Genomic DNA, 12,999 nt, shown 5'->3' with positions numbered 1-12,999 from the left:
CCTTTCTGGCCACTCAGAACACACACAAACTGAAGAGGGCAGTTGAGTGGCAAAGGATCCCGGAGTGGAGGGCACAGGAAGTTGGCCTTGGAGGCAGGAGGATTTCCAGGCCCGGATCCTCAAACACAGGTCTTTTACTCCGAGTCACCACTAGGGGGCAGAAGCATTCCAAAAGCTTGGCTATGGTTGGGGGGAGGGGCCCCTTTCTCCCTCTCATCTCTCAAGTCTAGCTCAACCTCACCTTCCAGCTTCATCCGACTAGATGACTTACCCCGTGGTAGAAGCTTTATTTTACTGAGGAGGAAACAGGCCCAGAGAGGTGTTGCCTCTTGGGATGTCGCGCCTGTTCCACCGCAGACAAAACAAGCAGCCAGGGCAGTGGATTTCCCGTCCTAGGCGGGCCTCCTTGCCGCTTTCCACAGCCGCCCCACCAAACCTAGATTGATGGAGACTTCTCTCGCTACTCTTCCTTTCTCCTACTAGGCTTGGGTGGGGTGACCTTGCTTGGGCTTGGATCATTATTCTGTGGCGGCTCCCCACCTTCCCAGGCCACCTGCCAACTCAAGCTGCAGCCACACCTTCAGGTCCTACATCATGTGAACCTTATTGGTGGCATCTGGAAAAACACAGCTGAAGATGGTTGTAAGTCCAAGCTTCTCTCTGGGGGGAAACAGGGAGAGCTGCCCAGGAGAAAAAGCCTAAGAAGTCCACCACGGAGGCAGGGATGCTCAGGCCCCCCTCCCCACTCCCGAGGGGCTGTCCCATGGATGACTGGTTGATCAGGCCTAGTACTTGGGCCTTTGCCCTACTCCTCGGCCTTGGTCTAGGGAGAGGCAGACGGGATGGGGGATTCCGGTCCCTTATCTTTCCACTTCTATAAAATGAGATGGCTACCCCCTCAGTGAGTCATATGATGATAACATTTAAATACCTAGCAACATCCATATTAGGGAAACTGTGTGGCCCAGAGTAAGGTTCAAACAGTTTCTTCTTGGGCCAGATACCTTCATGCTAGTCATCCGCTCAGCGTCCTTTAAGGAACGTGTCCAAGGCTGCCTCGCCCTGTCATGGGCGGGGGCACATTGCAATTATTTAAAGCATTTGTCAAGTACTAGGGCCATCCTGAGGTGCCCCCTTTAGCATCCTTTTGGGACCTCCTTTCCTGTCTCCTGCCCAAAAGATCAAAACCCAGCTTCTGCACCACCCCTGCTGGGAGATCCTCTGTGTCTACTCCCCTTCCAGGCCCCAGACTGTGCCCTCTCTGCACACCAGCATTGGGTCCTCTGGAAGGACCACGTCCTTTATCTGCCTGCAGATCCTAGCATGCTGTCCCAACCTCCCTTGCCCGTCCTCAGAAATGGCTCTGCTTTGTGGGGGTTGGGTCCTTAGAGGTCACTGGTAGGAGGAAGAGGACAGGCAAGGGTGGGTTGTTTAAGGCTTAGCTGGGCCGCCCTCCAGGTGGAAGGAGATGGTAACTCTAAGCACATTCCTTTTCTGCATGACCCTCCACCTCCACCCGCTCCTACTGAGGACATTCCTGTCTCATGAAAGCTTGTTCTGGCTCCTAGGCCTGGAATGGAGACCTCAGAGTACAAGGAGTGGGGCTGGAGGGACCAGTTTTGATCAGGCTCCAAAATCTGGGCCCCACCTCACCAAAAGTACACATGCCACAGCAGAGTGGCTTCTGGGGAGAGCAGGTGACCTGCCTGGAGCTCACTTCATTCCCCAACCCCTCAGGCTGCATCACCTATTCTGAAGACACACCCAGTCTGTGTGCTCCTCAGCCCCAACCTAGCCATGAGAGGTGAACTCCAGTGTGGGACTGATCTCCTAGGGTCTCCTTGGGTCGGGGCTCTATACTTCATGGTGGAGACAGAGACTCACGCTGTCTTCCCAGAACCCTGCATTCATTCCCTACCTAGTGCCACCGTTGGTAGAGACTATGTTGCCTCTATCAGGGCCTGCCCATCACATACCGTTGGAAGGACATCTACTATGGGCTTCACTTAGCTCATGTAAGCAAGAACCATAAGGGAGAAACAGATAAACAAAGGTGACCTTTACTCGTGTGCTTGTGTGTATGTGTCTGTGTGTGTGTGTGTGTGTCTCTGTGTGTGTGTCTCTGTGTATGTAGACCTTCTGGAACTTTCTTTGTAGACCAAGCTGGCCTAGAACTCAGAGATCTGCCTGCCTCTGCCTCCCCTGTGCTGGGATTAAAGGTGTGTATATGGTGGCCTTTACTAGCAAGAGGATGTCAAATTAGGAAGGTAGTAGCCAGACTGGGAGGTCACTAGAGGCAGCCTGAGAGGTGACTAGTCAGGGAACGAACTCACTGAAGGTTCCACAGCAGGGCAGGTGAGGCCACCACATGTCAGTCTAGGAAGCTGAAGCCAGAATGTCTCAGGTGTGTCAGTTGAGGGAATTGGGATGGGCATCCCAAGGCAGTGTCCAGACACCAGAGTAGGGGGGCCTGGGCCTGGCAGGGAGAAGGAGTGGGCGGGAAAGGCTTTGAGGAACCAATAGCCATGGCAGACACAGAGTCAGGACAGTTGTGAAGCCTCAAGCCAGGACTCTTCATAAAACCACCAAGAGCTAGCCTGCGCGTCCCTGGCCTGAGCATCCCTAGCCTGCACGTTCCCGGCCTGTGCTTCCCCGGCCTGCGCGTCCCTAGCCTGCGCGTTCCCGGCCTGCGGCATCCCTAGCCTGCGTGTCCTTAGCCTGTGTGCCCCTAGTGCATTTATCATGTGGGACTGGAGCAAGGGGTAGAGGCCCAGGCACAGAGGCTGGAAGACCATCTTGGGCTACACAGGTTCTACCAACCTTGAGGCTAACCACCTCGGGCTGGGGTGCGGGCGAGGTCACACCTGGTGTGAATAGAGGGCTCTGGCACAGTTTTGAAGGGTGACAAGGACAGAAGCCCATGAGCAGGATGAAGTATGGGTAGGAGCTGGCCAGGTACTGTGGGTCTGATCTGGGGTCTGGATAGCATGGTGAAAAACCTTCATTGGACTTGAGGCTTCCAGGAAGGAGAGAACAACCAGGTGAGAAAAAAAAAAACACGCCAAAAGGTCAGACTTAGGATCCTGTGGTCACCATGCTAGCTGGTAAGAAAAAGTTGACAACCTGAGGGTGGAGGGAGAGACAGGGTAACTAATTGTCTCTGTTTGCCCGTATCTTTTAGTAAAGAGTTCTCTGCTAAGAATATACACATTCATTCTCCTGAATGTCCCAACAAAAAAGATGGGACAGCCAGGTGTCCCTCGGGAGCAATCATGCAACGTTCTGAAGAATGCAAGAGCCGGAGGTGATGGTGTGTCCAGCAGGAGATGCCCAGTGTGGAGTGAGGGAAGGCATGCTGGGTTAGAGAGCCCGACAGGCCAGGGATGCTAGCGCTCACTGTAGAAACACATTGCACCAAGGCTTACGCCTGCTGAGCCCCACACCTGTGACGTCATTCGATCTCCTCAGGTTCTGGAATCTGTGAATGAGCCTGAGCTGGTGCTATTAGCATCTCTGCAGAGATCAAGGTCAGTGACCGAATGAACGTCTCTGTGGCACTTCCTGAGTCATCGAAGCTAATTGCCCATCAGCACTTTCTCCAGCCCATGTCCAGGGTGGGCCACCTTTGTCAACACGGCTACCAAACCAAAGCATCAGTTTGCTGGGCAGGCCAGGGAGCAGAGAGGCCTGGCTACCCCTCCTGACAAATACTGGAAGGTCACAGAGAGATCTAGTGTCCTGCTTTGGGAGACTATTTTATGTCCCCATCAGCCCAAAGACCCCATGTGCTGCCCGCCCCACATTGCACCAGGAGACTCCCTTTGACTCCCTAGCATCTCTCCTGATCCTGATCCTGCTTCCAGCTTCTCACCACAGACATGCCCTCCTCACCCTCCACCAGGTAATCTCTCCAGGGATTTCTGGCAGGAAGTTGCCTCTGTCAACCAAGCCTTAAGCCAAGCACTTGGGAACCATTTACTCTCTGTGAAGCACAGTGCTGAAGGGTAGAGGGGACACTCATGTGACTCGGGCTCTGCTGGCCTCCAAAACCTTAGGACTGCGGAGAGCAAGAAGCAAAGCTCCCTCTGCGTGGATACACCAATGCACCCACCACTGCTCTGGCAGCCTCCTGGTCTCCTGAAGGTCTCAGGCCCCCAGGCTACTCACAATGCCTTACCGTCTCCATCCATCCCATCAAGACAAAGTTTAGCTCCTCTCTGAAAGCCCTCAGCATCTCTACTTTGTCCTGCCCTACTCTGGGCCAGGGGCTTAGAGCTTGCCTCCAGAGAAAGCAGGAGCGGAGGCCCCAAACCTGGAGCTCAGAGCGCTGCTCCCACCTCCTTCCTGGGGAGGTTTATGAGGACACGGAGCTCTCTTTTCAGCCTCCTGCCCAAGGCTGGCAGCGAAGAAGACATAGTAGCAGTGTCCCTTAAAGAGAACAGGAAGATTCCTGAAAGAGGGGGGGCTGGTAAACACAGGGGGTGGTGGGCATAGGAAGTACCATCTGCTCAGCGTGGACTAGAACGTGGGAGTTCTGCATGCACCACACCTTTGCAAACCTCTTCTGGGGCTCTGCCTGTCTGCTGCCTCTGCCCTGGCTCACTCTCCTCAGAATGGCAACGATTGTACACAAAGCAGAGTCATAGCTCCCCGCCTACTCATAAACCAAAGTCCTCTGCACAGACGTTTCCAAAGCAGGCTGGAGTTGTGTTTTGTTTTTTTTTAGAAGCACCTTCCTGAAAAGGAAGATGGCGCAACCTAAGAAAAGCCCAGGCTCTAGGCTATAGACTCAGGCAGTCCCTGATTAGGACGACTGCACACTGGCGAACATCTTAACCACTGAACCACGGTGTCCTTTTGGAATCTGTCAAAGAAGGGAAGATGAAGCCAGCTGTGGTGGTGCAAGCCTGTAATTCCAACACTCCGGAGCTGGAGGCAGAGGGTCAGAAACTCAAGGTCAGTCTTAGCATGAGAGACTAAGTCTCAACGCAAGCACACACACACACACACACACACCAAAGACAGTTGGGTGTGGTGATATACACTATACACCTGCAGTCCCAGTACTTAGGAGGTGGAGGCAGAAGGATCAAGTCTATCCTCTGCTCTGTTATAAATTTGACGCCAGGCTGGGATACTGGAGACCCTGTCTCAAAAGCTGAAGTTCCAGTCGGGAGGTGGTGGTGCATGCCTTTAATCCCAGCACTCAGGAGGGAGAGGCAGGCAAATCTGTGTGAGTTCGAGATAAGCCAAAGCTACAGAGAAACCCTGTCTCAAAAAAACAAACATACAAACAGAAAACCTGAAGTTCCACGTTTGGAAGAACTAAGGATGAGGAGTCTGGAGAGATGGCTTGGTGATTAGGAGCACTTGTTCTTGACAAAGACCCAGGTTTCACACCCAGCCCCCACATGGTGACTCAACCATTACTAATCTGGCCTACTGCCAAACAGTGAGGGTAATGCCTTCTAGAGGGGAGCAATTAAAAGCACTGGCTGCTCTTCCAAAGGGCCAGGGTTCAATTCTCAGCACCCACATGACAGCTGATAACCATGTGTAACTCCAGTTGCAGGGGATTCAACTACCTCTTCTGGCCTCCAAGAGCACCAGGCATTCAAGTGGCGTACAAAGACGTATGCAGGCAAAGCATCCTATATATATATCACCTAGAGTTTATATACATACATATATAAAAATACCACCTAGAGTTTATATACAGGCATATATTACACATATATAAACTCTAGGTGGTATTTGTATTCTATATTGCATGCAAGCAAATAATATATATATATACATACATATATATGTGTGTGTGTGTGTGTGTGTGTGTGTGTGTGTGTGTGTGTGTGTAAAATAACAACACCACCTAGAGCCGATCTGAGCTCCCTGATACTGTAGAAGATCCTGGTCAGCCGGAGCCTCCATCCCCACCATTGAGATGAGGAAAACACACCCTGTCCTTCAATACTTTCATCTTGTTTTCTGAAACTGGCCATGGGACTCTTAGTTTACAATTCTAATTGAAGTCAAATTGACATGCCATAAACCATGCATATTTGAATTGTGCAAGCTGTTTTGATCTGTGTTTATTTCACAAAGTCAAAGCAGCAGCTCTTGCTTTTTCCTGCCCTTCCCTGGTGTCTCCTCCACTCTCCCCTCTCCACTGCCCATTGCTCTGCTGTGCTCATCAGTTTTCTGGTTCTTTATTCTAGAAAAAAAACATATGGTATGTATTCTTTGTGTGTGGCTTCTATCACTCCACATACCTATTTTGAGATTCTGCCCTAGTATGGTTTGTATCAACTGTTTATTCTTTCATGTTATTTGATGTATGCACCACAATTAGCTTATTAACTCATGATGGGAAAAGTTAAAGATTGTCACAGTCTTTAGCTATTCCCCAAACCGAACCATTGCCAGCCTTGTTTTTATTTTTATTTTGATAGGTTCTTGCTCTGTAGCCTGGCTGAGGAGGATCTTGTTTTGAGCAGCATTGTAATTTCAGAATAGAGCACAGCCATATTCAGAAAATAATTTTTAAAAATACAGAAACAAGAAAGGGAAAAATTCATACATTATAAACATCAAAAAGAGGAAGCCAGTTATTACCCAACAACAACTAACTTCAGCAAACTTATCAAAATTCATTCACCAAGGGCTTAGAGAGATGCTTCCGCAGTTAAGAGCACTGGCTGCTCTTCCAGAGGACCTGGGTTCAATTCCCAGCTTCTGTATGACAGCTTACAGTGTGTGTAACTCCAGTTCCACAGTCTCTGACTCTTCGGAACCCAGGGGATTCTGGCTAACCTTCATGAGCACTGCATGGACAGAGTGCACAGACATACCTGCAGGCCAGAAACCTAGACACATACTTCAGTTGTTCTGTTGTTTTTCAAGGGAGGAGTCTTCTGTGTAGCTCTGGCTGTCCTGGAACTTGCTCTATAGAACAGGCTGGCCTCGAACTCACAGAGATCTGCCTGCCTCCTGAGTGCTAGGATTAAAGGCAAACACCGCCACTGCCTAAACACATTAACTTTAAAAAAATAATAAAATTTTTTCGTTTATCAAATTTACTAATACCAGGAAAGTTGTCAATGGCCAAGTGACTGAGGAAGCCACCATGTCCCTGAACCTGTGGCATGCAGAGAACAGTGGAAATAAGAAAAATTAGAAGAAAGGATCCCAGAAGGTAGGGGCTCCTGATCTGCTTGAGGGAGCACACAAAGCAAATCATCGTGGCAAATACAGGTGCTGGGGCGGCCACACGGGCAGCCTACAAAGGGCTTGGTTCAGGCAGAGCTAGCTGGCAGACTGGGTCCCGAACTTTTTCAGTCTTTCCATCCTGTCCTGACTTTATTACCACTGTCCCCTTTTCTGTGTGTGATTTCTGTTTCCAGACAAGCTTGCTGGACTGGGCAGCAATTCAAAAACTCATCTGGGCCTTGGAATCCAAGGCAAGAATGTGCTTAGGGTCAGTTTTCTTCTACAAGCTGGGAGGAGGTGATGGCCCTGTCCACGTGAACTTGAGGTGGCTCTGAGAATGATCCCCACTCTCCTCATCTGCTCCACCCAAAACCCCCACCCCACCCACCACACCCCCATCCTGTTTCCTAGTGCTCTTTGCCCAGGTAGAGATCAGCCCATCCCTCTTCATCACTGGACTTTCTATTCTAGACTCTCTGGGAGCAGGTGACCCGACCCAGCCCCACCCTCTCTTGTATAAATACTCCCCTGGGGGAGGCAGAGCCTCAGCCTTCCTGTCCCTGGCTCTGCACTCTCAGGTAAGGACCTGGCTTTGCTTACTGAAGATAAAATAGGAGGGGGTCTGTGAGAGTAGATGAGATGCCTGTGTGGCCTTGGTCTCTCTGGGTAAGTATTTGTGCATTGACCTACTGCCTCCGGGTCTTTGTGAGGACTTTGTACTTCTGCACACGTTGGTCTGTTTCTAACGGATTGTGTGTGTCTGTGTCAGGTGCTTGTGCATTTGTATGCAAGTCTGCCTTCCTGCCCTCCTCACCCTCCAGGCTTGCCCCTGTTCCTTCACCCTGCAGGAGTGAAGTCCAGGCAAAACACCCATTACATAAAATTTAAAAAGGAGCAGCAAGTGAGAAGCACTATGGTCATAATGTGGGACTGATTTCAATTGGGCATAACAAATCTATAAGAATGAGTGGTTTGGTGGGGCTGGGGGAAGGCTCAATGGTAGAGAGCCTGCTTTCCAAGTACAAGGTTCTACATCTGCAGCTCTAGGTCTTTTGTATTAGAGATGTGCATGTGTGTCTGTGAGTGTGTGTGTGTGTGTGTGTGTGTGTATGCGTGTGTGTAAGTGTGGACGTCTGTACTAAAACGCTCATTTGCCATATGAGTTCAGAGAGCCGCGACACCTTCCGTCTTCAAGTGTACTGTGTTGTGGGTGCTGCCCATTCTGGGCTTGTTAATTGTTATTTGCATGCCAGGCCCCAAAAGATGAGGCTAGACCTCAACAGTTTCACATGACAAGAGACTGGCAGTGGATGACAAAATAATTCAGACCCTAAACCTCCCATCCTCTCCCAATCCTTGCGGGAGGAGACAATAACAAGCAGTAAGAACCCTGGAAGGTTCCATTCTTCTTGGGGGCAAGAACAAAGTTCTTAAGGTCTCCTGGGTCCCCAGAAGCCCACACTCATCAGGTTCTCTGCCCCTCCCCACTCGGCTATAGCGACCTCTCCAAGCCTCTGTATCCCACCTCTATGCCAGGTGTTTATACAGAGAACTACATAGGGAGGGGTATCATGAACAGGGTGCCTGGCAGGCAGCCCCTTTTGTATTGTGAAGGGACTGTGTGTGTGCAGCCCTAGGAGGGGAGAAGCAGAGCAACCAGATCACTCCAACTAAAACGTTCTCTGTTAACCACAGGTGTTTCGTGTGTCACTTCCTGGACTTGCCTCATAAAGATGGATCCAGGTAAGCAGCATGACTGGGAGGCTAGGAGGTAGAAGAGGGAAAAGAAGAGGAAGGAAAGTGGGGAGGGCAGAAGCAATCGGTCAGCCATATCTACTGAATGCCAAGTGTGCTTGCATGTGTGTGTGCACAGGTGTGTGTGCAGGGTTCCAAAATGCAAACAAAATTTTGTATTGCAAAGCACACATTATAGTTTAAGAAACAAGTGTGCACATTTTTCATCTCACAAGCTCTTCAACTTGAGGAGACAAATAGGCGGGTTCATCTCCCAGAGTCCACATGAGGCCAGAGGAGTCAGGCATGATGCTCAAAGTGAGGTCATGGAAAGCACTTGACAGTCTGGAGCCCAGAGCCCAGCAGACCTGCCACTGAATCCCCAGATCTGGAGTCCAGCAGCCCAAAATCCCTGCTGCTGGATCCCCATGTCTGGAGTCCACAGTCCAACAACTGTGCCGCTGGATCCCCTCAAAAGACACAAAAACAACTAGAACTCCCACCAAAGGTTATTTTTTGGGGCACCCAGTAACACATAGGTGGCTTCTGCAGAATGAACTGTTATGTTCACACTGGGGATCTCCGCACCCCAGTGATGTGGAATACCTGCTGGATAGTAAGGTAGAACCATGATAGAGAGATTTCCAGGCAGCAGACAGTGTGAGCAAAGGCCCTATCTGAGAGCAGAAGGTTGTGACCAGAATGTAAGCAGCAGCCAACACACAGCTCTGAGGGGCTATAGTGGGATGGACAGGCATGAATGGGGGAGACTAGCTGGGGCCCAGATGGAGACAGAGGAGGAAGAATTGGGGTTTGCCTCAATAGAAGGCCTACCTGATGCCCTGAAATATGACCAAGGCTAGGATAGCAGACCCCTGGCAGTGTGGACAAAAGCCTCACCTCCTACCTGGCCTGATGCCACCTGGGGGACTCAGCCAGCCCTTGAGCCCATAGGGACACACAAGTGAGCTTCATATTGACTTCCAATACAAATCTGCTGTTAGTGGATGAATCAAGGAATGTTTGTCAGGCAAGTGGCCAGGTCTGAGGAGCCTTGTTGAGGGAGGGGTGTGGACACAGAGCTAGCATCAGGGAGAAGGCAAGGTGTCCCCTTCAGAAGCAAATGACTGAAGCTGCTGTTTCTTTCCCCCTTTCTCTCCAACAGGTCACAAGGTAAGAACATTCCCTACCTTTCTTCCCTTTGCTCACCCTAACACCCCCACCCTGGCCACTCCTTCAGGTCCACTTCATTCTTAGACCAACACTTCTGCCAGATGAAGTCAGGAAGACTCAGGCATCAGCTTGGGAAGGGCGGGGTACTGCCATAGCCACACACCCCTGCCAACTGCAACCTTCTCCTTGGCATTCTCTCTCTGTTTCCCCATCTGTCTCTCTCCTTTCCTTACTCCCCTCCCCTGGTCCAGCAGCTCACCCTCTCTTCCTGCTGCTTCCTAGCCTGCTCTGTGCTCCCCTGGCTGGCTGGCTGGCTGGCTGGCTGGCTCCCAGGCCCCAGTCACACTGCAGGGCTCCTAGGACAGGCAGGCTTCTGCTAAGGAAAGAAGGGAAGGCTGCCTGCTCACCACCTCTCCCTCCCAACTGGCAGCAGCCACCAAGCTCCCTGACCAGATCTGTAGCCTGCCACAGAAAAGGGGGTGGGTGGGTTGGGGGTGGGTGATGTGGCTGTTTCCAAGCACAGCTGAGGCAGGGACTAATGTAACTGGAAAGCCCCTACTTATGGAGACTGTCTCTCCCCACCTGTATTCCACCTCACTCAAACCCCTGAGCTGGTGGGGGGAGCAGGTTAAAGCAGAGTAGGGAGTCACCCTACTCCCAGAATAGGGGGTGTAATCCCACCTCTACCCACTGGCCTCCACACCCCAGTGCCCTAGCACTAACTGTCCTGGCTGGTCTCCAGCTAAGAAAGGTTAAGCAACACTTTCCCAAGCCCCTTGGGTCTGAGAAGTGGACATTAACTTTAATTTTACTTCTTCCCGTTTGAGTCTGGCAGTTGTGCAGAGACATATTATAGGCACCCTGTGCATGCGTCTGTGTGTACATGTGTGCATGTTTATGTGCCCACCACAGGATATACTGAGACATAGCTATTTTGTTGTGCTTTTGCTTTTTATATTGTTGGGTTTGTGCTTTCTGGACAAATTCTCTACCATTGAACTCCATACCAAGATACACCTTCAAAATTGTATTCATTCATTTATTTATTTTCATTGTTTGAGAAAGGGTCTCACCACATAGCTTTGACTGGCATGGAACTCCCTATGTAGACCAGGCTGGCCTTGAACTCACAGAGATTCACGAGTCTCTATATCTTGAGTGCCAGAATTAAAGGTGTACACCACTACTTCCGGAAAAATATAAAAAATGAATTAAAGACAGGGCCTCACTTTGTATATACATACAGGCCCTGGCTGAGCTGAACCTCACTATTATAGATCAGGGTAGTCTCAAACTTACAGAGATCATCCTCTGCCACCTCAGAGGATTAAAGCCATGTGCCACCACATGATACATATATATAAACTAACACGCTTCCTATCTATACATAAACACATCCTTGATTTCCACCTCTTATCTTTGACCTGCCACATCTCTCCTCAGAGCCTGGGTTTCCCCGACCTGGTTTCCGCGGAATTCTTCTCCTGCCTCCCCAGCTTCACATTTGCTGTAAATACAGCAAGCCACCACATGTAGCATGGCAGAACCTGTAGCCTTTCTGCTAGGACCCCTGGGCCAGGGAAGGGGTCTATGAGATAATTTTGCTTCTTACAAATAAATAACTCGAGGTCCAGAGAAAGAGGTCAAAACTTTGCAAAGGGAATAAATCTAAATCATCAAGACTCTTCCCTTTTGCTTGCCCAGTACTTAAGAGACTTCATTGCAAAAGGGGCAGGGCCAGGAGCAAATCCCTTGCTATCCAACTCCCCACCACAACCCCTTGTAGATGCTTAGGAATCCCGATTCCTTTGGGGAGGGGAGGGAAAGAGGAGTTGACCGCAGCCATTGGCATTGGCTTTGAATTCTGACATTTCCTTTTGGTTTTCCACAGGGTCATTGCCCTCCTCATGGTCCACCACCCCCTGGCCCTGGGGGACCCCCCCCTCCAGGACCTGCTTGCCCAGCCCCTGGCCACGGTCCTGGGGGACCCCACCCTCCAGGACCTGCTTGCCCAGCCCCTGGCCATGGCCCTGGGCACCCTGGTCCTCACCATCACCATGGCCCCGGGCACCCTGGTCCTCATCACTGAGAAATGAGAAGACAAGAAAACACTAGATGAGGAGGCTACACAGAACCCCCAGCTGACCCAGCTCCCTGTCTTACCCAGAATTTTTTTCCCAAATAAATAGCCTCCTGGATGCCACATTTGTTCTCCTCTGAGGTTGTCTTTCTTCATATCCAATCTGGTACTTGGGGTCTAGTTCTATCTAAACTGTGAAAATTGGATATCCATCTTGGCATTCCCAGAAGCTTGATTTGGTAGTGACCACAACACAGGGTTGCTTAAGACTACTGATCGGAGGGACAGTGCCCTACTGTCTGTTCCTCCACTCCTGTCTGGCTGCTCCTGTCGGTCTGCATACATTCTCACCATTTCCTGAAAACATATTGAACTCCCAACCTCCTTATTATTTTATTTTATTGAGCTATACATTTTTCTCTGCCCTCCTCCCGACCTCTTTTTGTTGCTATTTTTTCTTAGCTATTGTTTGATATCAGTCGTAGGGGCTGCAGCAGAGAAAGAAGCTCACCAAGATGCTACGCCTTCATTTTCTGAAGGAACAGCAGGATTCAGCATTCTTGGAGAAGGATGACAGCCAGCTAGCTCACTCCAGTAACTATTCAAACATACACAAGGCTAATAGAGGCTGGCAAAGGTTCCAACTCCCAAAGTCATCTTGCTCTTGCTGCCCATGAGAGAAGACAGCCCACACAGATCTCAATCCCTTCTCATTATGGCTAGCCATAACCAAAGTACAAACTCCAGGTTTGTCAGAAGTGTCTTAGGACCAAGGTTGGTGTAGATGCAAGCACTCTCATGTAGCA

The 12,999-nt window shown here is 50.3% G+C and overlaps 1 long non-coding RNA gene across 1 annotated transcript; it reads left to right on the top strand.

Annotated features, from left to right (window-relative positions):
• The first annotated feature begins 7,686 nt into the window (after positions 1-7,686).
• Positions 7,687-12,318, top strand: LOC119815807. Its single transcript, XR_005285577.1, has 4 exons — positions 7,687-7,784; positions 8,902-8,949; positions 10,106-10,113; positions 12,005-12,318. It is a non-coding gene; the product is annotated as an uncharacterized LOC119815807 (long non-coding RNA).
• Positions 12,319-12,999: the final 681 nt, after the last annotated feature.

The sequence above is a fragment of the Arvicola amphibius genome, chromosome 5 (assembly GCF_903992535.2).
Source record: "Arvicola amphibius chromosome 5, mArvAmp1.2, whole genome shotgun sequence".
NCBI lineage: Eukaryota > Metazoa > Chordata > Mammalia > Rodentia > Cricetidae > Arvicola > Arvicola amphibius.
Note: the sequence above shows the minus strand (reverse complement) of the source record. Positions and strands in the feature narration are given on the sequence as shown.